Source organism: Hesperophylax consimilis, chromosome 15 (genome assembly GCF_061612785.1).
Source record: "Hesperophylax consimilis isolate HC1 chromosome 15, BYU_Hcon_1.0, whole genome shotgun sequence".
In the NCBI taxonomy this organism is placed as follows: domain Eukaryota; kingdom Metazoa; phylum Arthropoda; class Insecta; order Trichoptera; family Limnephilidae; genus Hesperophylax; species Hesperophylax consimilis.
In genome coordinates, this window is record NC_142850.1 from 14048624 (window position 1) to 14076518 (window position 27895).

Sequence of the window (27895 nt, forward strand, 5' to 3'; positions counted from 1 at the left end):
ATGACTGTTGTGAATAATGCCCTCTACATTAATCATTTGGTCCATAACATTGACAATAATATACACCACTATATTAATTATTTGACGGCCGGCGTGGTCTAGTGGTATACGCTTTTGACTACAGATCCGAAGGTCGCGGGTTCGAACCCGGCGTGCGCAAATAAATTTTATTTGATTAATTTGTGTTATTTCACAATTAATTCATTTAAAATAATATATAGTATATTTGCGGCACGTTCCAGAGTGGAAGATACTCTCAGTATCGCCCTGGTGTAAGACCACCATTCAGAATTGAAACGTTGCTTGAAATGGCTTTAGCCGTGTTTGGTGACCAGATCTGAATAGCCAGGTACTTCCCCACCTTCCTCTTCCCCATCTCCCTCCCCTCCCCAATACCCTCAGCCTCACAACATACCCCAATTGGGGATGCCATAGTCTCACTGGCTCCAGACGGGAGCAGTTGGGACTCTTGTGCGGTATTACTGTAAAAAAAAAAAAAAAAATTAAAGTTTAAAACCAGTTAGATTCGGACATAGAAGTGCCTTTTTGGCTCGAACCTCAAATAAAGATGTGTATGCAATGATAAATTTTTAAGAAATGTTACATAAAAAGATACACGGGGGCACCTGCACCCACCAAAAATGCTTACAAAAAGCAGTATTTAACAAACCTACACACAAATCGTGTAGTGCACACGTGCTCGTGGATAATGGGAATGATCTGTGATTATTATAACCTCAAAAAGCTTAAATATATACATAATATCTACACGTCACTTTAGAATAGATAAAGGTTCACGTTAAATATATGATAGATGTTGTTATTTGTTAAGGCTCTCGCATTGATAGATTCAGCATTTCAATATACCATCATTAGAAGTTCGAAGAAGCTCGGCCGATGTACTTTTTCTTAAAAAAATAGGCAGGTCCATTGTTGATTGCCCAGAACTCCTAGAACGAATACAGATACGAGTTCCTAACAGACGAACCAGATCAAACATGATTTTTAGCCTCCCTCGATGCAACACTAAGCAGAATTCTTTCATCTATTGTGCGTCCAACACTTTTAACACACACTATTCACAATTTGACATATTTAACTCTGCACCACTCTCCTTAAAATCCCACAGACAATCTCTCGATACCTTACAATAACAATAACTACAGATACCATCTAATACAACCACCACTTTATTAACTTCCTTTATACATACCTCAACCTAACCGATCCCTCCCCATCCTACCCCCTCCCTATTCCCCCCTAAATAACTTGTCTCTTGAAATGTAATTTTCATTAGTAAATATCTCGGAATCACTACACTTGTATATAATACCTATGTAGAAACCTGTAAATGGTTTATTTACTGTAACTCAATTATTATTATGCTGTTATTAATGTAAACTGTTGGTATCCCAAATAAAATAAAATAGCAAGCTGGAGGGCGCGGGTTCAAACCCCGGCGTGCGAAAGAATATTTTATTTAATTATTTTTTTATTATTTCACAATTTACTCATTTTAAATAATACATTTGAGTGGAAGATACTCTGTACTCTCTGCATCGCCCTGGTGTTAGACCACCATTCAGAATCGAAACTTTGCTTGAAATGGCTTTAGCCGTGTTTAGTGACCAGATCTGTAGTATGGCCGGGTACTTCCCCATCTTCCACTTCTCCACATCCTTCCTCTCTCTGCTACCTTCATATGCACAACATACCCCAATTGGGGTTGATATGGTATCACTGGCTCCAGACGGTTGGGAGCAGTTAAGACTCTTCTGCGGTTTCACGTACAAAAAAATAGTCTGAGAGCTTTTGCTGTACTAATGTAAAATTAATGTAAGAATGTAAGAATTATTATATTTCTAAAAATAATGTATTAATGTAAGAATTATTATATTTCTAAAAATTCCCCAAAAACTAAGCGATATTTCTATTCTGCGATTGGACAACTTGACAGCTACTTGGAATATGCTGCATTTTTCCTTCGGCCTTATTGTGAAAGAATAGATAAGTGACAAGTTTGACAGTCATAAACCATAGAAATTTATTTTGCCACAGAGAAATAATAAAGCAAAAACATCTTTTTCACAAATTGAGTCAAATTCCTTCTGCCGTTACAGTTGACATAACAATTAATTTTTTCCGCCTTCTTTCGGTTTGTTTATCATGCAAATTTTATTCATATTACTACAAACACAATATGCAAGAAACGAATCTTTCAATGTCAGAGGAAATGTATGGAAATATCAGGATAACAGATACATTGAGGAGGTGCGCCCGGTTTTCTTTATATCTCTTTTGGGGCGTGTAATGTATAACGCTTTGTTTAGCACACTGTGAAATATTATGCAACCACTTTGTATAATCAAAGCATCAAAATAAATAATGATTGATAATTTATCAAGCAAAAAGTCACTCGGCGTAATGATTGCCGTTTCCCTTTTGTTGTGTGATGTCTTCTGAGTATTGTAATGAATTTTCTCAAAAACGAGACAATACCCCAAAATAATGTTGGAATCTTAACGACGTAAGTCAAGAAGCCGTGCACGAAAATATGCGACGCCCGGCCCTGGTGTATTGGACAGACCTGCGATTGAATTTGTCTGGCAAATCTCTAAAATAAAGTGGGAATCTTAACGACATAAGTGATGAAGTCGTGTACAAACAATATTCGGCGCACGGCCCGGCTTAATGTATGGACCTACGGTCGAATTTGCCTTGGCAGTCCTAGAAATTGATATTTCCGTGGGATTTATTCGAATTATTTCTGACGAACGTATTACTAAAATCTCATATATTTGTAGAGGAATCCTTCGGGAAGTTATCTTAAATTCTGGTACTTCGGCTAATTTCATGGTTGAAAAACATTTTATAAAATTTTCAAACAGTTCTACAAAAAAAATATTTAATGGTAAGGTACTGTTTTTATTGTTAAGAATTGATCGGAATTAATTAAAATGTGAGCATCGAGCAAACCTTATAGTATTATAGTATCGTTTCGCATTAAATTCTAATGCGATTTTTTAAAGTTGTGCTAGTTACCTATACTATTTTTTGCAGTTGACAGCTATTTCGCTTTTGCAAAGCTGTCCTAGCCGTCAACAGGATGGTTGGTTAGTGAAATCAGCAAAATAAATACAAACATCTGAAAGATTACTGACATCTTGGAAGCAGCTTTTAGATTTTGCTCGTGCGTTTTTCTAGAGCAAATATATATAGATATTTTTTTTTAATGTGAAACTGCACAAAAGTTCCAACTGCTCACAACCGTCTGGAGCCAGTGAGACTCTGGCATCCCCAATTGGGGTATGTTGTGAGGCTGAAGGAAGTGGGGAGGGGAAGGTGATAAGGAAGAGAGAGTTGGGAAGTAGGTATATCTGGTAATTTGTTTAAATATAAAACACTAAAACAATGCGTTAGTAATCTATTAGGCATTTGAATATATGGTATTCGGGGAGCAAATAAGTTACGTAATTGCGTAGGAATATAGACAGTCAATAAAGAAGCGTCAAATGGCCTATTTCTAAATAAAGGTCTATAAAATAAATTCATGGGCTTAATCCCATAATGTTTATGGGTATCATATAATACAATATAACACATTTACTTCATTATGAAAAACTAGCAGCTATTAAACGTCAACATGTTATTTACGACACTCGTAAAGGAAAGATAAGTCAAAAATATTATAGGATTGAAGTACGAGAAGAATTATCAAAGCAACAATCGACAATAATCATTACGATTCTAATAAATTTTACGGAATTTTTGCGCTCGTTTTATGAAACATTTTTTTTAAATTTTTACTGAGCAGATCCGGGACAGGTTAAGAAAACACACACCCCTATCATTAATATTATTAAAATACAAGACATTTTATATTCATACTTATCGAACAAAAAATGCAATAACGCTTATGAAAAGGGTTTCCGTTATAACAACACAATGCAATTCAACACACCTTTAAAAAGTGATTTGAAGTCATTACAAGCGATGAAAAAATACTAACCTATAAACCTAACACAAGTAACCTATTTCAACTAGTTTTTTTTCATATTTTTATATCAATTTTTAAATGTATGTTGAATTGTCGTAATTTTGAACTATCCTGTTAAAATGAAAAAGATCGCCATTCAAAGGATGTGTGTGCAAAATGAAAATATGAATGTATGTCCACTGGACCTAGTTCAATGAAACCTCTTATCAACATATAACCATAAGGTATCTTCACTCTATTAATTCATCAAAACCCACTGTAAGGTCATAAATTTTAATGTTCAACGAAACTTTACTGTTCAACTTTTCAAGAACATTTAATACAAAATACTTTAATTTTAATCATGGTGTTAGTTCTCTTATTTTAATGTTCACCGTCAATACGTTTACCTTCAATCTTCTCAGATTTCAAGACCATTTTAAATGCTACACTAAAAACGCACTACATTTTTCGATTTCCACACTAATAAAATATTATTCAAACAATTTTTTTCTTATGACGTTAAAGAAATTTCCACGGTAGCACACGATATCTGCAATCTTTAGCAAGAGAAAAGCTCACAATATGTATTTTTAATGTTACGTTTTAAATGACCGTCGTGTATTCCTTGGACCCTGTCCAAACCGAATAATACTTGAAGACTCTGTAAATATCTGTCAAGTCTATTCAACTAGATGTAGATACACACGATCACACAGATGCTTCAATACATTATTTGCGTGTCCGTGTGTGGTCTCTTTTATTTAAGCGGCTATAGAATTTAAGTGCCTAGTTCTTTATTTGAATGACAATAATACTAAAGTTAATAGACAATATTTAGTTTTTTTACGGCAGTTTTTGGTTTCGTCCTTCAAAATAACGTGTTGAAGGAAAGGTCGTTAATTTATATGTTTAGTTTGGGGAAAGTGTTACATTTGAAAGGTTAAGGGGGACGTAATTTTAGATAGACCTTGAAAAAAATATAAATTTGATTAGTATTTCGATTTCTCAGAATGAGAACATTTCACGACGGGTTTTTTTTAGCAAGATGCCATTCTCATCATTCTGATTTTAAATGGAATGTGCTTACGAGAAGTCAAAATATCGGATAACAACGTGACGTTCATTCTTTTTACATTTTTTTACTTCAAAAGGTTTAACAATCAACGTCATTGGTAACGCCCGATTATAATATTATGAAACGAATACATTTAGACGACCGGTCGGTGGCTAAGTTGAAATCTCGCCTGGGTCCCACCCAGGCGTAGTGTGTTCAATTCCTCGGCTGGCTAAGTCCTCCATCACAACACAACCAACATTTTCCGCTTAATGTGGTGGTAGTAGAAGATATTCAATTATTGTCAGGTCATTCGTAACCAGGGAATATTTTTCTCTCTTTTTATGAAAATTTAAAACAATATTTATAGACAATAACCAGGTACCTTACTTATTCGAAAGGACTTGTTATTTTGAAATATCATTAAATAAATATAAAAATAAATTAATATGTATATAAAATAAATAAACATAAAGTGAATTTTATTCAATTACTTCGTGCTTTCGTTAAACCCAAAAAAGTTCTCCTTCTATTTGCACAGTACATTTGATTTCTTCTACATTAAAACTCACATAATAATTTGAACTGGCGTAATAAAAATAGGCTGTTCGCACTTTAATGCAACACGACTTTTCCTTTATAGACCTTCCAAAGCAATCAACTATTTTATTATGTTATTATTTATATTGCAGATAAAAGCAAGCGAATCCATTTTGTGTTGTAATATGAGTTTACAGCATAATATGAAAATCTCAAGTTCTAGTTTCAATATAATGGGAAATTTCCCAGTGAAATAAGAAAAGGCAGTAAATTGAATACAACCTTAGGGAACTTATTATTTCAAACAATGTCGTTAAATATGTACCTAGATCTGTGAAGTGTGAATAGCTTTGGAGGTTATTCCTCTAATTCGATTATTGCTGGTTGAATGTGATAAATCTGCGTTAAAGCTTTATTGCATTGTGAATTGAACGCCTTTCCGTTGGCCTTCGTTTTTGACCATACTAATACAATGTTAAGAAGAAAATATTATTGAATAGAAATCAATTGAAGGTTAACGGTTGACAAAACGAAATATTGTTGGTCTGTTCTAACGACGTTTAGTCTTGGTCGTATCAGCTATCATCGGGATATCAGATCCATACTGACTGGTAGAATTCGCAGTATATTTAATTCGGAACATCCGCATCCGTATGCGAGCTACAGGCGGAAGTGTTTGTCGGTGCAAAAAACTTAATTACCCGACCCCCAAATAACACATTATACAATATGTACATACTTATATGATTTGTGGGTATAACTGTGCTAGTTGTAACGAGAAACATGATTCTCGCTAAGGATAACCAGTATGACCACCGCCAAATCATTCCCAACATATAAAAATAATGTAACTGTTTCACCAGACGCGGCTCCTCCAAAACTGAGCATTCTCACTGGTACCTGCGTAACTAGTGTTCTTGTTAGTTGAAGAAAAGAATACCTGCGTTTTGTTGGGCACGTGTTCGTTTTAAACAAGTTGGGTTTATACAAAAATAACAAGTGTTTACCGTAAGGTCTACTCCACAATCTACCGGATATACAAACGGCAAACAAAAATAACAAGCGCTAACGCTTCCGGGTTATTGTGGAGATGATACTCTAATTTTAAAACTGCACCCATTTAAACTGAGAGTGAGAAAAAAATGCATTCGAGGAAATGTGTTTGTTTAAACTGCATAAAGATTTATTTTTATTACGGAATATCTAAACAAAGAAAAACTGCTGCAAAATATCCGTCATATTTGGAATGCTGAAAACTTTGGTTCATTCCATCTTGAGGTAACAAATGGAGCGCGATGAGAAATTATGTTGGTTTTTGTGCGATTAAAATACCAGTCACATTTAATCTTGAAAAATCTATAAACTTTTGATACAAAAAACGTTCGTTGACATTCTACAGGGTCACACTTTGAACCCTCTCTAATCTTTAACAGTGTCGTTTTTCGAGAAATAATCTGCCGCTGTTAAATAAAAATTATCGATTACTCCTCTGCTAATGCAAAACCGTGCAATAAATAAAATAAACACAACACACATAAGTTATCGATCGATTCACATGAAAAATTATTTCTTCGAGGTATTTCTTTGATACAAAATTATGGGCAATTAATTAATTTCAGAGTTAAATAATTGTGTGCATTGTTTATTTCACAGTTGTTTCAGTCAAGGTTTTAAATTTCTGGAAGAGTTTTAACAATGAAATTAATATTTCTAGGTACAATAATATTATAACTTAAATATATTACCCACGCACAGGCTGCGCCTTAGTGGGTTCCCATTATTCGTATTGATTTATATAATATTGTATGCAATTAATGTAAAAATTTGGACGAATAAAGGAATTTAAAAAAATAAATAAAAAATGCACACGAACATTTTACAAGGACTCGCAAAAATATTGTTCCCTTATTACCAGTTTTCAAGTAAGATATTTACAAAAAATGCAGATATAAATATTATTATTTGAGATAAATACGAATGTTCATGAGAATAAATTGTCCTGTGGTTTTGCTAATGAATTTAAACCACTCTACCACATTTTAAACACAATAGCCTGCTTCTATAGAAGACAAAAAATATAAAACTCAAAAGCGGTGAAAACAAATTTTACGAATTATTTTAGTTTTACATAAATATTATATATACTCTGTAAATTGATTAATTATTTAATAAATAAAAATTAAATTAAATTAACGATTGCAATTGAACATCATCAATAATTTAAACTGGAGTATCACGGCAGCATGTCACGTTAATAGTCTGTGCAGTAATGCTGAGCTAAGTTAAAGAGAAGAGTCCTCACAAATGGTTAAAAATTCTTCAATGGAGCTCAAGAATTATTCAGGAAACATCACTGGGTCATTGTTATCTGGCGTCGAGTAAAGCACAAGAAGGAAATTCGTGATTTTGATCAATTAGTAAAACATATGAGTGAGTGTTTAATAGGAGAAAGAAAAGAACAAGAGAAACCCTTAACTTTCTCTCATCTATGCAAATTTTATTAATAACTTAAAAATGTACCTAGATATTCACTTTCACTTTAGCTGGTACACATTTTCCATTTTTTTCAATTAGTCTGTCGTGATCAAGGTTCGGTTTATCCGAAACAAGTTTAAATTTCATTTTAAAGTGATGAATTAATATAAATTTATGCCCAGCAGAAAGCTACTAATAATTTATCTTTAAAAGAGGAAAACATTTTCTTTAATAATCACCTAAAGCAAAAAAAAGTTCGAAAGTGTCTTAGTGTTTAGTATGCGGAAAGACATAGTAAATTAAGAAAGCTACGAATTAAAAATCAAAGCTTGAAAACACTGGGATCCCAGACAGTCTGGGGAAAACACTTAATTATGTTTTCACAGATCTACATCACTACTCGCTTAGTATAATATTACACACTACATTACGTTTTCTTCTCACACTACGGCACTGAGAACTTTAGTAAGGCATTATATAATACAACTTGGCATTGAATCATCAATAAATTCCGTCATACAACAATACTCATAATAGGACATGTTCGATTCAGCATATTTATAAAACTGTGTAAGATGACATTAACAAAAGCAGGTCCCGTTCACTGGGTGGCTGTGCAGAATGCCTGAATGTTTCTCAGACAGCGGACCGCGGACCGGTCCGAATTATTGTACTCAGATCGACAACTCCGGCACGACCCACATGTTCGGTTTTTTGTGGTACGTTTCCACAGTACAGTAGTTTTTAACTATTCAAGCACGACTGAACGTCTCAATACAACCTGCAGTAACTATGGTGTAATAAACCAATAGGTTTAACTCCCAACTCCCACATAGGTTTTACTTTGAAGAGCACTTCCCCGGCAAGGAAGATGTACTGGGTTCAATTCCTAGATGCGATTGAATCTTTTTCTTCCTTTTCTGTTTCACGTCTTACGTTTGAGAGTCGTTCATATTGTATAGATTGCATTTAGTTCGGGTGGAATCTTGCGATCATTCACAAAGATAGCAGCCAAATAATATGCTTTAAAAAAATGAAGATAATACTGGTAGCTCTCGGTCTAAATATGATACAGTTAAAAATGACGTAAGTTGATATGATCGAATTTGCTCAGTTTTTAGAACACTTCACCGGCGAGGAAGAGGTGCTGGGTTCAATTCCTAGACGAACTGAATCGTTTTCTGTTTTAAATTTTCATTTGACAATCGTTAATATTGTCATCAATGATTAAAGTTTATTTTATTGATGTTGACGAAGGTATTCAATAGCGCCACTGAACATGAAGAAGTCTAGAGGTGTGATCTATACCGATTTGAAATAAAATTAATGGCGTCAATTTATATAAGAACTTCGAACTCCTAGGCCCCAGACAGGCCAATGAAATTGATTATCTATTCAAGAAATAAATATTTTCGATTTTTTTTTAGTTTTGATCAGTTTTACCAAAAACAAGAAAAATTGAGTTTTATACATTTTTGAGGGATGCAAGGTTTGACATAAGTTACAAACGTAGATAAGAATACCTGATACTAACAACCGTTGGCTGGCAGCATATCATTATACATCTAGTAAGAAATAGTTAAGTAAATTAAACCGTTTACCAATCATGTGAAATCATGGTAATACACTCAAAGAAGTTTATTTTTTAAATCATGCAAAATCAATTGAAGTACATGCAGTGACATAGCAAAATTACAGCTATGCTGGGCTCCAGAGCGTTTAAATGACAAATAGTAACATAAAACTAAAAACCTTATATACGTTTCTAATGCATTATTCTCTTAGAAGACCACAAAAATTAACATTTTTTTAACTTATCCAGTGAGAAAACAGCAACTCCGGCAAAGTAGAGTAGTAACTACAAGTAAACGAATAAAAATTATCGGCAGACTTGTAAACATGGAATTAATAGACAAGAAAAATACAAATAAGAGATTGGAAAGAAACACAGACTGAAAATATCTAAATAGAATTAACATAAGTTCAAAGTCTTTATTCTCCGCTTCTGAACATTACAGCGACTATAAGTCGTGACAGAGTTTTATGTGGAATCAAATACCACTTTTATCCCAATCTTCAATAGAATAATCATACTTTATAGTATTTTGAATGTACCGACATCAGTTGATGAGCAGCTATTAATAAAGTTCATAGATTGTACAACAACTGTAGAAAATATGGCAGCGATTATTGAACTTTAGAGTTTGTAACAATATGATTCAGTAAAAAATGCACAAAAGACTGCTCCTTCCCATTTAAGATTTTTTGAATGCCTAAACTTTGAGATTAGACATGCACAATTCCACATGTACATATATTAACGTGTGCATACTGTGCATGCATTAACTAAGGAATGCTTTGAGTATTAAAATACAACTCTATCCATTTTCTCTTTGTTTAATTTTCCTGTATTGGTGACCACATTAACCTTTTTTGATCCCAACTGCCCATGGCCACTAGAACTCTAAACAATTATTATTAATGATATAGTAACTGGTAACTGGTAATAAGCATTATTCTCTATCACTGCTCTGGAATGATTTTTGAGTTAAAAAATAACTCTTAATAATCTATTTTCTTGCTATAAACTTGCTTGTCTCCCAATTTCCAAGGCCAATGGTTCTATCTCAACCCAAACACCTTCTTCTATAATATTATAGTCACTATATTCTCCCATAGTCTATAGTGAAGCTATAGTCATCGTGAAGCTATAGTCACTTTAGTCTACTATAGTTCACTATAGTCTATAATGAAGCTATAGTCACAGGAGGAAGGTAATGGAAATTTGATGTTATTACGGAAGCTGTGATTGTCTTCCAAAACGATGTTCCAGCAATTACGAATACAGCACTGGACTTTCCAACCACCCAAGAACAGACTGAGGTTAACGAATGTTCTGATAACGTTCCCCTGGAAAGTTTTGCGGCATGACTGTCTAACCATGTTCCATTCAAATATATTTTTGTATTTGAAATGAACATTCGGAGACCACATGGTTGAATGAAATAATAAAGAAAAGCTTGTTCTGAATATAGGACATTCCGCTCTCACAGCGATGAATGGAGTTATTATTTATGCTTTGAAGGTCATTTTATCCTGCAATAAATCATAAAACCTACTGCTGGGCACTATTGCGAAATTGATATTTTTACCGAAATTCTCAATCTATCAAACTTTTACGATAAATATCTACAGATGAATGTGTTTGTTTTCCTTTACAGAAATAGTTCAATAATATTTACTTAACGATGTTTAATATGACAGCTGCAGGGCTATTTTTATATGGTTTTAATCAAAGATATTAGAAGAACGAGATATGCTATGTTGGCCGCCGGACCGTAGCCGGAGTACTAACTAATTAGGGTACTTTGAACGGTATCGGGACGTGTACGCACAGAAATCTGTTCTATGTATTAGTGCGGATACCTTAGCGATGCCTTAGCGTAAGCGAAGGTGTGCAGTAGTATTGGTGAACAAAACCGGCGACACTCGGCAAAACAATTCCACTCAGTACGAACTGCGCATAGCACATCTCGTTCTTCTAATATCTTTGGTTTTAATCATAACACCCAGAAAAGGACTAGAGATCTGCTAAAGCAATATTCCCATTGAAATTTTGCTTTGGTAATTAAAATAAATATGAATAGTTTCCTATAACATAGTAAGCTCATACTAAATCGTGCTTTTCTTTCCTTGAGCTAACGAAGTTCTGTTTTCATAGTGCTCAATGAAACACGTTCTCTTTACTTATTATACGACTGGTGTCCACCTGTTTCATTACCGATTGGCAGCTACACGATACTTGGCGCCCAGATGGTTCACCTTATGTGTGTTAATTCGGATAATTACATTTATCAATTAACGCAGCTTGCTTTCACACTCAAGTATACCCCTATCAGCACAATTCAACGTGCAAGATATCAATCTAAGTATCTAACTACTATCATATCTCTAAATAAATTCGTTCAGGTTCATAAGTGTTTTTTTCATTACACATTTAGCCAAACTCAAGCGATTCGTTACTGGGTACATTGCTCCACTGTAGGACAACAGATAAACGAAAAGAGTGAGACCTAGAACAGGTCGCATGAGCCTCCAGGTAGACCAGTGACCTGCCGGTCTGAAGCCATCAGATAAGAAGATACAAGGTGATGACTGCTGCTGACAAGAAGGAGTGGCGAATCAGAGAGTCCTATGTCTAAAACATTACCCAATGCTGCTGACCATAATGATGATCATGATTTTTTTTTGCCATCGCGTAATGTATACGAAGGCGCACGCAGAGAAATGACCTCCAAATCTACCGCTTGGTAGACTGGCAAAGTAAAAAATGATTTTAACTATTAATTGCTACATGCCAAATTGATGATAGGCAATTTCTAATATAGATCATTGTATTCCGACCAACCGAAACAATGGATCCAAAAAAATTATGAGAGTAACGAAAAAATTAATAGACCAAATAACAAGTTTTGTAGATAATATGGGCAGTAATGACGCGCATTGACTTTTATTCGGTTTTTAAAACAAGAGTTAAACCTGGAAACCAAATCCCAATTATGAGGTGTCATTTGAAACCGAGAATCGATCAATATTCGTATACAAATAAACAACGCGAAAATGCATATTTTGTGAAGTTCTGCTACATATATGAAAATTTCCTCCGATAATCGAATAAAAAATTGAATTTGCCACATTATACAATAAAAACATATCCGAAAATGGGTTTGTAAATAGGATATTTTTCACTAGACAGTTTTTTTTAGGCGTGATACTATATTTTTTTCTATGCTTAAAAAAGTCTTACCAAAAAATGATCGTCTGCTGACAAGGCCAAGATGTGTTCTACTTGCAGTATTTAATTAAAGCATCTGTAGTATTTCTAAGCGATCAAATGTTCAAACCAAAAATACCTGACTTTGCATTACTTGGTATTTTATCGCCTTAACATTCTTCAAATTTAGTTTCATTCGGGACATGTTGGGTAAATTAATCAAAACTCTATAAAAAATATTCTCAGCCAGGGTTTTCAAAAATTACCCATACATTTTGAGTTTTCATAGCCAAGTGGGCAGCATAAAATTGAAAAGCCGGCCGCAAGAATTGGGCCGCGAGTTGTGCATCACTGGTTTGTGATAAGTAAAATTTTATACCCGAAAAACATAACAATCCGGCAAGCTAGTTAGTTATTTATGACAGGTGAGATTTTACAAGCGGTACGATATGCACAAGCTAGTGATAGACAATTTAGTGGTATTTTTCTTGGAAGCCATGAACCAAGAGACGATGGATACATTTTTTTAGGGGGAAATTGAGAAGCATGAAAGCGATATCTTTAAAACAATCATTTATTATAAATTTCGTTAAGTGTATTTTTCTAATACGCTTTTTAATAATTAATACCTACTCGTACGTTTAAAATAAGTGCACATTTGAGAATATGTTGATAGTAGAGGCATTTAGGTAGGTACAAAAGACTTTTAAAAAACCGATTTGTACATAACGATTAACGCCTGTAAGGAGCAAGCTTAGTCGGTCCGTTCGTTCTCATTCTAACCTAATTTGACTGTAATAATATTATGAATTATGACATTAAATATTGTTATCCATGAGTAAAAATTACGTATCAATTACATAGTTTCATACAACCTTTCACCATGTTGAGTTTAATTTCATCGTACATCCGGATATGAACATTAGGTGTTTGTGCTTAGATATGGAAAATATTTTTAACTACCACAGTTCAATGGTCTACTTCAACCTGAATGGTGGATAACCTAAACAGACAAAATATTCTTATGTTATTAACACATTTAGTTATTCATATGCATTAAAATAGCGGTACATAATCCAACGTATGAAATATCAAATTTTAGTATCCCGATTATAATAATGAGCATCATTATGTTTTCGCTAAGCTGTCAAACTAGACACAATCCATAGATTTTTCGATACTACAAAATAAATCAGTGTGCATACAAACCGTAACCGGTAATTTTTTTTTTAAATTATCTCAAACTAATAATTTTATGACCGTTATAGGTTAAATCATTTAGATTTCCTAAGTAGGGCTCCAGGTCTGTGGCGTAACTATCTACTTAACCGTGTGGGCACTTGCCCCGGGATAATGTTTGACCCCAAGCTAAGATAAAAATGTTCAATATATAATATATAAGAATAATGTATATAAGAATAATGTATAAGAACTATGTGAACTACAATCTCACTTCTGACCAATGACATTATAAAAATTCGTGACATGTTATATTCGTACTAATAGAACAGAAAAAGTAGGACCCCTTAAGAAAAGGATAGTCTTTCAAAAAATACGTATATTTATTTATTAACTGTCTGTCTGACAATATGAGCATATTCATATAATTTAACAGAGTGTTGTTGTTCAACATAATTGCTGGAATACCCATTTTAAAATTTATAAAACAGAAGAATTTGTTTTGTATTCTTTCAACATGTATATTATAATGTGGGTTCCAGACAGGGGAATTGGACTCAAGTTGACTTCTTACATAGGCAAAATATAAGAATTTAATACACTTTATATTGTTAAAATTTCTGGTTAGCCTAGTTATAATATATAATATATTTTATTCAGATGAAATAGTTATATGAATGACCCGCTAAAGTAAGTCCATTGGACTCAGTTCACTGAACCCGCGCGCAGTGTCGCTGTAACGTATATTCACTCTATTAATTAATCTATGCTTCTAACTATGATTTTTAACTTTGTTGAATGTTTTTTTAATGAATGCGTTATTTACCATAAGTAATTTTTACGTATTGGATAAGATTAACTCAAAATACACTAAACCAACTTAAATCGTTTTATGAGCTTGCCCAAAGGGCCCAAAAGTTTGTCGCCAAGCCACTGACTTTAGACGTCGAACATCACCGATACGAAGTACCTTAACCAAATTTCCTCATTTATCTGCTTTTTCCAATAAATCTCAAATTTTAATGTTATTTTAAATTAATCAACATATTTATTTTGATGCCTTTTTTATTATTTCATTAATAATTCAGAATTTCTGTTTTTTAGAGTTGATTTAGTATTTATAAAACGCACTTGATCAGAAAGTTTTTTTTGAGGTGTTATTTAAAATATTACTTGTTAAAGCTGACCTAATTACTAAATGCACTCAACATTCTAAACATTGAGACGTCGCGCGTCGCATATCGATAAGGAATAAAACACTATACAATGTTTATACAATCGATCTATCAATCATAAGGAAGTTTTAATCTTAATATAACATATGGCCGCGATTATAACAGCACAATAGTCTGAAATCATTTATCGTGCTAATTGTGGCATTAAAAATACAAAATTGTGCTGGAAACGCCCATGGGCGTGATAATGCCCATTGAAGAAATATTTATAATATACCCAATCGGACATAGAAACTCTCGTTGTGAGTCTAATTTGATTTCTAGTAAGACCCATAAAGTAACGAATTGCTGGTTAGGTATCACTAAGGTTGTATTATTTATCTGTGCAGGTATCATAATCGAATAAATTTTGTCTTCAATAATCGCAAATTCACTTTTTTACATCATATTAATTTAATGAAAATAAGTAAATTTGTATACGGCAGTACTTAATCCTGACGAATAAACAATTGGTTTTGAAACATGTCAATTGTTTTGATTAAATAGTGGTGTATGTAAAGGAATACCTGTCCATTTAAAAAAAATTATATATTTTTAGTTGGTGTTTGTTTTCACGCTCTAAGGAAAAAAATCAATAATTATATTCATAAATATTTTAGACGATGTGAATGTATCCTAGGGGCAGATTCAGGTTCCAATTAAAGATAATATAAATTAATTATATTAATTATATTAATATCGAAAACAAAATTCACAACGTACAGCATAACTAACACAGGACAGCCAAAAAACAATACAAACACCATAAAAATACACGAATGCATAAACACCAACATCTGCGATTGCCCCCCTCTAGAAAAAACAGAACAAATAAAGTATCTAGGAATCGTAATTGACCATAATCTTAGATGGACACATCACATCAAACAAATCACAAATAGACTCCTCAGAACAATACACATTTTCCTAAACATAAGAAACATATATAAAATAAAACAATTGAAAACAATATATTTTGCACTCTGCCAATCAATAATAGAATATGGAATAATTGCTTGGGGAGGAGCAACAAACGCAGCTATCGCTCAAATAGAAATCGCACAGAAAACGATATTAAAGGTAATACTCAAAAAACATAAACTAACCGACACAGACCAAATATTTAAAAGCTGTGACGTACTTGATATACGCCAATTATATGTTAAAACACTACTAAACTACATTTTCGACCAAAAAAACAAACCCCAACAAACACAAAATATCACTAATAGACCGGTCAGACAAGCGTACAAAGAAAACATAAAAACTCCGACGGTAAACACTACCTTTGGACAAAGACACCATAAATACCACGCTATTAAAGCATTCAACAGTCTTCCACTTGAAACAAAAATTGAGGAAAATAAAAATAAATTCAAACACAAAATAAAAAAAATGGATTAAAGAACAAAAAAGACAATATTACCAAAATTCTATAACATAAAAGAATAAAACATAAACACGCAACACAAAAAAATATATAAAACACGCAACACACACAAACACATAAATCATTATAAATGCCGATTTCCATTCTCTTTTAATATTTTTCTTTTAGTGTGATAATTATATTTTAATTTGTAATCTTTATTTTTAGTTTAAATTTATCTTTATTTTAATGTTGTTTTATTTTTAAATGTATAAATTCTTATATTATAAAATGGGGGCCTCAGCACGGGTAAACAACCCAGTGAGGCCAACATTACTGAATTAGAATATAAATATTGTAAAATAATGTACCAACAATAAAAAAAAAAAAATAATAACTAATCGCAGTTGGAGGAAAAGTTGTTCATTTTAAGGTTAAAGACAAATCCTTATCCCTAAGTAGAAGCGCAATCGCACCTAGTTAACAAAAAGTCGTCCATTTTAAGGTTAAAGTCAATTCCTTGTCATTAAATAGAATCGAATTCACCCCTAATTAACAAAAAGTCGTTCTTTATAAGGTTAAAGGCAATTCCTTATCATTAAGTAGAACCGGATTTGCCCCTAGTTTACAAAAAGTCGTTCATTTTAAGGTTAAAGACATTTCCTTATCGTTAAGTAGAACCGGAATTGCATCTCTGGCTAACCCAATACCAAAAAGTGTATTATTGGGCATCTTAATCCAGTTGTCACTGTATCTACCTGCCGTAAACCTGTCCATAATCGTTGTCTAAAGTTACGCCAATAATGGATCTTAAATTAATATAAAGAAAGTACACAATAATAATTACAGACATAATTGACAACACATGGAGTTCATTTATTGTCTTGAGCTTTAAACGCAAACATTGAAATAACTTTAATTATTATGCAATCTTACAACCAGTTTAACAGGTTGGTACCATCTCATATCAATTCAAAATATCTGGCCAATATGCAGGTATCTGCTCGTTGAATTAATAAAAAATAAAGAAAGGTTCTGACACTGACATTTAAAATAAGCCCTAAAACTCGTAGGGAAAAATTCTGACCAATAATCATTAAAGAGAAAATACTTTAAAAATTGGGCACAATGTTGTAACAACTAAACATAGTAGTTTCATAATAATTTTATGACCAGCTTTTAAATATCTTGTTTGGAGAAATCTCGTGGTATCCAATCGGACTGGCAATAAACACTTTAATATCTGCGGTATATCTATCATTCACGCATATTTTTATAAAGGTTTTTTAATTCGCATGTTGAAGCAAGAATTTCATTCAGTCGTGGATACATCAAAGGTGGTTATCGACCTTAATTGACGGTCAAGATGGAAAGTTGAGTAGGGCCCAATTAAAGACAAGTCTAAAATATATAGTCAATCAAAGTAATTTATATCTTATTGAAAAAGAAAAACAACATTAATAGTTTGTAAACAGAAACATTAACATAATAATGTTTATTGTGAATATTTTATTTCAAAAAACACTTTTGATAAAAGTCATTATAATGTATAATATACTGGCCTTAAATATTTAGTAACCTCTTATAGAAACGAAGAGCAAATTTTACCATTGATGACACCATTCTATTAATTGATTAAGTGTTCGAACTCGCTATTAAAGATTCTAAGTACTAATTGCGATAATTATTCATAACAACCTCTTTTAGCTAGCCGTAAGAAATAGGTAACCCTATAGGCTCAACCCTATTTTAGTATTATAAGACATATTGATCTTATTTCTACCCATTGTGTATCAATTGCCTCGTGTGCTCTTACTAGATAACTGGAGATTTGGAACACTCCGAAAAAGGAGAAACTTAATAATTGAGTGATTTATTTTAAACGTAACAAACAATAAACATGCATTCCACGTAAATATAATAAAAACAATTTTTTAAATTTTCAATGTTCAATTGAAAAATAGCTATATCAAAGAAGAAGTTATTTTGTAGAAATTTTTTTTTTAGATTTATATAGATTAGTTTGCATCTCAGAACAACAAAAGCCCTGAGCTTACGCGCTCTTGTGAAATTGTCGCGAACATAAACCTATCAATATAATATCAGGAATAGAGATATGACCGTTCAGAAGGTGATGTGCTGATATCAGCAAAACAGTTTGAATACGAATACATGAGGTATCAGGCAGCATTATTGGCGCGCGTGGTTTATGATATACATGGCGTATACATCGACCAATGTGTATGATGTTGTAAATAAAAGAAAAATAGACTCACTGTAGTCGCTGTTCTCGTCGGAGGTCCCGTTAACGATGCCGTCGGGCAGCAGCTGCAGGTTTCTGTTCTTGATGAAGAGGTGCAGTTTCCTGTTGGTGCCCGTAATGTGGCTGAGGTTGGCGGAGCGCTGGGCGCGCGGCTGCGGGGGCGGAGCACCCGCGCCGCCTAACGCCAGCAGTGCCAGCGCCAGCAGCCCCGCCGCCGCCCACCGGGGCGCCGCCGTCACGCCCGGCCGCCTGCACCCGCGCCCCCCATGGCCCCCGAGCCCCCAACGCACACACAACACTGCAGGACCGAACCGCAACACCGCACCGCAACAGACACAGCACTCGTGTGCGCGGTCTACTCACGACCCGCACGCACTCACACGACGCTGTCTTTCCCTTACCCCAACTGTTCGATAACCCGATCGATGATGACCGCACCACAGAAGAGTACACAATCGATGATAACTAAACCACTTCACTGCAGTTCAGAACTGAGCCTATTCACGACGATGGTCGCTTTACAGTTCTTTGTTGATGATGACTTCAGAACTGACGGTGGTCCCTTTACTTTGGGCGATGATGACTTCAAAACTATTGATGGCCACTTTTTAGTCCCCAGTGGAAGATGTGACACTATTACTCACTGATCGTACACCAAAAAATCAACAAAGCACGTTTCAGTAAAAAAACTGTGGAAACTGGCTCGCACTATGGGTCTGATTAATATACTTGACTAAACAACTGGTTTGGCTTAGATGTTTCAATGAGCTATCACTTTCGGGGTCCACTCACTGACAAATCACTGCTGGTCTTAATATCAAAATGGCACCAGTGACTGGCACCACCGCAAACGTCAAAGTACTTTATAGAGATTTCGAGTTGTTATCAATTATTTTTTCACTTTTTGTACGTTTTTTATGTATTTATTAATTTTCTAAGACCTTGTGGTATTAATTTTTTAATCAGGCCGGTGAACACTGTTTGCAAGGGTCTAGAACTGACAAGATAGTAAATAAACAGGGTCAAGGCCACTCTTGTACATTCACAGTGTGTTTGAAATAGATCTCAGACTAGATAGACCACGATCGTTGGTAATCTTCAGATCTGACAAAGTTTAACTGCCAAGCTGACATTGGCTTTGAATTCCAATAAGTAACCCGCTTTCCTTAGTCACATAGATCCAATTACAACTAGCGACTAGCGATTCATATAAATTTTCTCCTGCTTTCTTTTCCGATTCAGACGCTTGGTTCCTTGTTCATTCAGGATCTAGGACCATCCATCAGATCTTTAATTTTAAATATCAATCCTCTTCAATTAGTTGAGATGATCATTCCAACATCAATTTCAGATCTATACTTAGTTTATCGAACCGTATCGATGTGTCTTTTAATAAATTTATATATCAACACATCAAATATCTGAAATCGTGGTTGTTTTTTGTCTTTTCAAAATGTTTTTACAATTTTTTTGCGCTAATTTTGATTCGTTTCCAAACTGAATTTTAGCTTTATATTCCTTTACAAATAATACAAAACCAAAATCGTTTTAATTTTGAAAGGGATTTTTTCCAAAATATTTAGTTAAATCTATCCAGTATTAGGTTGGTTTTTCATCCTGAATATTTGTAATTTATTTCGAGTAATGTTGAATTTTTTCCTTCTCCGCATTTAAACGGTGATAGTTTAGACGTCTGAATTTTTTATACAGCCAATTTTCTTCATACGGCTTAAGTTGTAGCACAATCCAAATCTGGAACAAAATAAAACAAAATTAATTAGAAAACGATTTTTTTTCTAAAAACAATTGATGGTCATTTTCAAAAGGTCAAACAAAAAATGTGACGATAAACCTGAAATGATTGAAGAAAAAATGTAAAAGTAACTGATATGAGAAAAATTACATTACATTGACATTGTTTATTGTTTACATAGCAATAATTCTTTCTCAGTTGACTCTAATTAAATATTTTTTTCAATTACTTATTTGATTAACGAGTAAATCACCACGTATCATTAGTATGAATTCTCCGAATGCGTTCTTTTAATATTAAATTTCAGATTATGAATAAACACTTTATTCACATTAATAAAAATATATGAACACGCAAAAACGAGATTCGTGACCTTGGGGTGATCTTCGAAGCAAATCTCTCTTTCAAATCCCACATATATGACATTGTCTCCCGCGCCAACAAAATGCTTGGATTTGTTCTTCGTAGTGCGAGATCATTTACTAATGGAATTGCAATACGGAGAACATATGAAGCACTTGTCCGCAGCATCCTGGAATACAGCTCCATTATTTGGGCCCCTTCTGAACAAAACCATATCTTAGAAATAGAAAAAGTACAAAAAAGGTTTATGCGTTACCTTTATATGAGGGAATATACATACTATCCATTCCTGTATCCATCCTTGTTCTTAACAGGAATGCTCGATTTCAATACATTAGAAGCCCGCAGAAAAATATTTTTAGGCAAACACTTTTTTAAGTTAATCTCTGGGACAATACACAATCCGCCTATGTTGAAAGAGGTTAACTTTTATGTCCCTAACAATTATACTAGAGGAAGATCCCATGCACTCTTATATGCTTCGAAAGCGAGGACTTCTGCCTATCAGAACGCGCCAATAAACAGAGCGACTCAACTGTCGACATTTTCAATGTCACCTACAGACAATTCAGTAACTATCTTATAACACATGTGACAAAATAGTAAAACTGCCTGTGTAAACCTTTCAATATGTAATCTTCTCCATGATATATTGGTGTATAACCGTTTCATGGAGAACATGAAAAAATAAATAAATAAATAAATATTGCTAACATTTTTTAACTATTAAAAACTTTTCATTTTGTAATTTGAAAACTTTGTCGTTATAATAAAATGAAAAATTTTTATTAGGTACTATAGTTTAATTTTAAAGAACATGACATAATTTGCCTTGAGGAATTGATTCCATAGTAGATCATAGCATATATCTCCACTTGCAAATTACCTTTGCTAAAATTGACTCTTAAATACATCAAGTATTTCAACTTAACATAATCGTATATGTATATTATCTATTCATAAATATCAGTTCATTACATGATTGCATCATTGGTAAAATGATCACAAACGAACCAAAAGCATTATTACATTATCTCTGTAAAAAAATTATCATAGTAATAGTAACATTTTTTTATGAACCCTTATCATTCTTCTCCCTAACCGTCAAATTAATTTAAATGAACATCCCCCCTTGAAGAGAGGAGCAAAGTAGTGCAGGACGTGGTTCATTATTCGCAAATCAAGACCGAGATGCGATGATCCTTGTTTGACGATACCAAAGTATCAATGTAAGTATAATACTACTGCAAAATTTGTCAGTGCAATAGGTAATGCATTGAGAGCATTATTTTTTTTTAACCATTTCAACTTATTAGTGAATTCAGTATTATTTGATATTTATTGGTACCTCACCTCAAAGATGCGAATTAAATCTTGCTGACCGACAAAAATATGCAAAAAATCTTTGTTTTGCGTGGGTTTCAGCACGTTTTTTTACATAATGGCCAGATACTACCTACGTTCATTCATAAACAAAAGGTATTTAAATTAATGTACGATTTGCTAGGAGGTCAATAAAATAATGTAAACTATTGAGTAATTCTTTAAAAATAGTTACCATGGAGAAAAAAAAAATTAAGTACCCTTTCCAATTTGCTTAGAAAGAAAGCGCAAGACGTTGAAATTTTTGCTCTAAATACAGAGCACAATGTTTCTTGTAAATTATATACCAACTGAGTTTATACCCTGTAAGGATGTGCATACAATTCAAGTGAAATTTTGATCTACTGAGCATTTGTTGGGGAAATACGTAATCGTCGTTTACATTTCAACTGTGGGAATGCAACATTAGCCGGTGTACCTACTTAAATGCAAATACGAGATGTTATCGTTAATGTCTTCATGAGAATAAATACTAATGTTATTATTTTGTTCTATTAACATAATGAAAATAATATTACTAATGGTAAAATGGTTGAAAGTGTTTATCACAATTATACAACACTTCAGATAAAATCTAAAAGTTCTTTGAGCCCAAGTCTCATTCAGATTTCAAAGGATCCAATAAAACCTAGCTAGGCTCTGATAAATGCAACTCTGACGTTTTAAATTATTTTTTTAATAAATAAAAATATCCATAAAATACGATGGAACCTTTCCCATAAAGTTTATCGATAATTGAATTGCAATCACGGGGCAGCGAGAAGGGTTTAAAAGCTCGCGAGGATCATAAAATCATATAACATGGCATTATTTGCGTTGCCTTTGTAATCTGCCGGTGTCCATTCTTTCCTTTTTGCGAGTGATTTTTATTCTTATTTTCCTGTATTTAAAGGTTTAATTTGAAGTAGACGGTGACTATGTAATTCCATAACAATGGTAAAAACAAAATGAACGCGGTTTTGTAAAAAAATTGAGTTCAAAATAAGATATTTCGATCAACAAAATCGGATAGGAATATCCGCGACATTACCCATATGACCGAATATCTAGGTTACAAAAAAATAGCTGCCAAAAAAAAGTAAATTATTGAGTATACATAATATTGGTAATTCTTAAATTATTGTGACATGAGATCTATAAAACTGACGGAAAATAATCCACCTCGATAGCTCAATAGTTAAAGTATTATCCCCAGTCGCGACCGTTACCTTTTTAAATTTAGTAAACTTTTATTGAATAGTTCGACTTTGTGTGGTCTAACATGAAAATACGAGTACATTTTAATTTACACTTTGTTTATTTTAAATACGCTTAATCCAGGTACATTTTTAATTCCACTGGGAACTAAGCTATAATTTTGGTAGTCTTTATAGTAAACAATTATGTGTTTTAGGTAAGTTTTTAGATTCTCACGGCCAAAAGCATTTTTGTTGTTTGTTTTTGGGGTGTTATGCCGTGTTGCGCTAACTCCTTCTTTAGCCGACGTTTCGGACAGCGTTGCAGTGTCCATCATCATCCAGGATCTGCCCTGATGATGGACACTGCAACGCTGTCCGAAACGTCGGCTAAAGAAGGAGTTAGCGCAACACGGCATAACATCCCAAAAACAAACAACAAAAATTATGTGTTTTGGTTCGTATTAATACTATCTTATTCTTTTTCAATAACACAAAATAAGAATTTAGTGGGTATTTACTAATGAAAAAATGATTAAAATTACACACTACTTACTTTTTAAGTCCTCTGTGTTTGAGGTATGGTATCAATCACTTAACGTATCCTCTCAACACGCTCAGAACAAAATTAAAAGTGTCATTCTCCTCTTCTGTTTTTCTCTTGATTCTCGTAATCATATCTTCCTGGGAAGACCCCGAATTCCCCTTCCGACCGCCGACGCAACATGTTTTCCATTTTACCATTTCGCCATGTTGCCAGAAGAATGATACAACATTAAACAATGCTTAACAAGATGACGTATTACGCGAACTTGTAAAAGCTGTTAACTAAGTCATTAATAATAATGCACTTAGGTTCAAAGTTGAAGAAATCATGGAAGCGATGCGGCATATCAAGGTACACTGAAATGGTATATGGTGTTTGCCTGTAATTCAAGTATGATTTTCAAAATTGGAACTAATAAAGTGATAAAGTACCTACCCACCTTCGAAATAATATTTTTATACAAGATTTTTTTTAAAAATTTATTTTTTACTTTTTTGTTACCCATATTTTTTGTGAATATAGCATAAGAGTCCGACTGCCTTGATTTTTCACGGGTATGCGCTAATAAGAATATTATGTTTACCCCTTTATACTAGTGGCTACTCACTAAAGGTGTTTAAAATGAGGATGGGGAATTTTATAGTAACATTTAATAATGATAAAAGTTCCTGTTTTCGTCGGAGATGGTACTCCAATGCGTTGGAGCCATTAAGGTCATCAATTCGCTGATTGGTCGCAAAATTGAAAGCGAACGAACCGAAATTATCGAAGGTCGGCGCACTCTGATACTTCGCAGCGGCTACTTAACTGGCTTTGGATCTTCTGTCACCTTCTGATTTCTGCTCTCCGGGCATGTCCGATTTGTGAAAGTTGAAACGTCTTCTTGAAAATCCACTGCGATATTTGAGAGTCTAAAAAGACCTACGCGTTTGTCGAAACAAAATCTTGATTGAACCAATAATACCGATAATACCGTTTCTATCTATGTTTTTGACATCCTTGAATACACACGTAGAAAAATGAGTATTGGTAATATATTACTCTCTTAAAATTATTCTAATTTGGTTATAATCGGAATTGCAGGACTCTAAATTACTAAAAGTTTATCAGAAAACTTTTTTAACCGGATTACCGACAAATTGAAGAGATTTGCAATACTCATTTTTTCTTGACTTTTGGGTATAGTAGAGTGATAATATTAAAAATAAATGGTATTATTGATGTTGCTGTAGCCTAAAACTTTTTTTCGATAATTTTGAAGGCACATTTTCAGGATATCGGTGCAGCGCACAGCCAAACTGATATTTCCTGAAAATCTTCATAGAAAAATATCTAAAAAAATAAAAAAAGTCGTGTTGGACCAAAGAATATGAATACTCTTAATATCAAATTTTTCGAACTTAGCACTCTAGCACCCCAAAAGCTACAAACAGCCACTGCTTGAATGTTTCCAAGATCCTATTTATGAAAGCTGCGAATGTGACCTTGACGGAAGACAAAACACAATTCAATTATAGGAAGGTTCAAATGGGCTGCAGTCGCAAATAAAATTACGTCAAATTAAGTCCATAATAGAGTTCTGTTAGCAAAACTATTTTTATGTATACTATTGAGGTGTGGAACTGGCAGAGGAAGTAAAATAAGTAGATTGAAATCAGTAGAATTATTGAATTACAAGGTGCGGTGAGGTGCAAGGCCGGTTCAAGAGCGATGTACCAATACTATAAGTTACTTTTGAAGCTGTCATTTTTTGACATTTGACAAGTAGAAACTACGCCATTAATAAAAATGGAACGATACACGCTTCAACAACGCATTGAAATTATTAAAATTCACTTGAGTTAATCAAATGCAAATCATCTTGAGTGATGAGGCCCATTTCCACCTCGATGGCTTCGTCAACAAGCAAAATTGTCACATCTGGGGCTCGGGAAACCCAAGAGTTATTGTTGAAAAGCCTCTCTATCCTCAACGTGTGACTGTTTGGTGCGGTTTATGGTCCGGCGGAGTCATTGGACCTTACTTTTTTGAAAATGAGGCTGGAGCAACAGTTACGGTGAATGGATTGCGCTATCGAGAGATGATTGATGATTTTTTTATGGTATTGATCTGGACAACGTTTAATTTCAACAAAACGGCGCTACGTGCCACACAAGGAACAAAATCATTGATCTTTTACGATTGAATATCAAAATAACACCTCTTATTGGAAAACCCTGTATAAGCTCGGATAGTTCGGAATTTATATTATTATGAAGCAAGTAGTCTAGTTACAATATATGCATTAATTTAGTTATCGGCATGTTTCGGCGAGATTTTAAATACATTTATAATAGAAGAGATAGGAGAGTTCCGACCTAGTCGGCGTGTGAGTAAATATACTTAAGCCTTTGAGCCAAGTATAAATATTGATGTTTATTGGCGGCTGGTGGCGCTGCGAAACATCCACAGCATTTTCTGCTCCCCTGATATTTCAAATGGCCTACAAATTACAGAACCGACTGATTATCATTATTACTTTCAACCAACGCGCATTAGAAGCAAAAAATGTTTGTAAAAGGATGATTGGTGGCTCAGGCAGAAATTTAAAGTTCCACTAAAAGCCATGTAATTGCTATTGCATTTCTTTGAGACATACATAATATCACCCTAACTCAAGAAACTGGGTTAAGCGCGGTCAACATTTAAACTTTTCCCAGTAATTTATTTACAGTCAAAGCGAATAAAAATACGATTTCAAGGAGTACTACATTCGGTAGGTATCTACTCTTCTAATTATTGATTATGACCTAGATAATGCAGATTATAGAAAAATATAAATTACACACAATGCATAATCACCCATTTACCATTCAATTTCTTATAAAGTGATAAAAAAATATCTTTCAGATATTTTATTACCCTGGCATAAATCGTGCAAAATACACTACCCTCAAAATAAGCACGTGTTTCAAGTTGTTTTGTATTATTTACGAGAACACAGATAGCACCGGACCATTCAAATATTTAATTTTACCAAGTACCAGGGAATCATAACGCATAAAGTAAAAACCTTTCCTAGAAAACTGAACGATAAATAATTATTATTCTTGTCCATCTACTTGAACGCTTAGTTCACAACATGCAGTAGTCAGTCGTTCTGAATGCATTTTGAATGCATTTCGAATTCATTTTGCATACATACACTCGGTGACCCGGATATGAAAAAGACAGTTCTTTTTCCGTCTTTCTTGTGTACAAGTTTCAAGTTCGTTTTACAACAAGGCGTGCATAATTCGTTTGTTTATAAGTAAGTCCTTTAGATGATGTTTTTTTAAACAATGTCAAATACAAATCCACATAAATATCCACGTCAAACCACGTACAAGAAATAACGTAGAAACTAGATCAGCGGCCATCTTTCCTGTCACTGTCCGGGCATTTATTCAGGAAGGTGTTGATTACACAATCTGCTTGATTTTCAGATTTAATTTATAACTGACCATTATTTCAGTGGGTGGTTTTTTGTTATTTCTCGAGATAAGTAATCAGTACTCGATCAATACTAAATTTAGGATTTCTAAAACGATAAGCGACTTCGCAAAATTTATTACATACCTTATTGTTATCTAACAGATAAGGTTTGTTTTTTTATGGTGGGTCAGTGAACCAAAGCGAGTTTAGCGAGTGTACCAAAACCATAGAGAAATCTCAGTATCTTCCATACAAATAGCGATAAAATATTTTGCATCGTATCAAAAAAACTTGACCCTTTTTAACCACGGTGGGTAAAACTCATAAATGTTTGGATTTGGAGTTAATATTGGCATTGCATCACAGAAAACGGT

General features: G+C 33.7%; 1 protein-coding gene and 1 long non-coding RNA gene across 2 annotated transcripts in view; both read right to left on the bottom strand.

Moving 5' to 3' along the window:
* bnl (fibroblast growth factor branchless) overlaps window positions 1-18987 on the bottom strand; it is a 185821-nt gene extending 166834 nt beyond the window's left edge. The window contains exon 1 of the mRNA XM_089640232.1: window positions 18861-18987. The gene's annotated coding sequence lies outside the window, so the exon portion shown is untranslated. The remainder of the gene's footprint in view (window positions 1-18860) is intronic.
* A 94-nt stretch (window positions 18988-19081) lies between these two features.
* LOC149417348 (uncharacterized) overlaps window positions 19082-27895 on the bottom strand; it is a 68580-nt gene continuing 59766 nt past the window's right edge. Inside the window, exon 3 of the long non-coding RNA XR_016303296.1 lies at window positions 19082-20599. This is a non-coding gene — a long non-coding RNA (uncharacterized LOC149417348). The remainder of the gene's footprint in view (window positions 20600-27895) is intronic.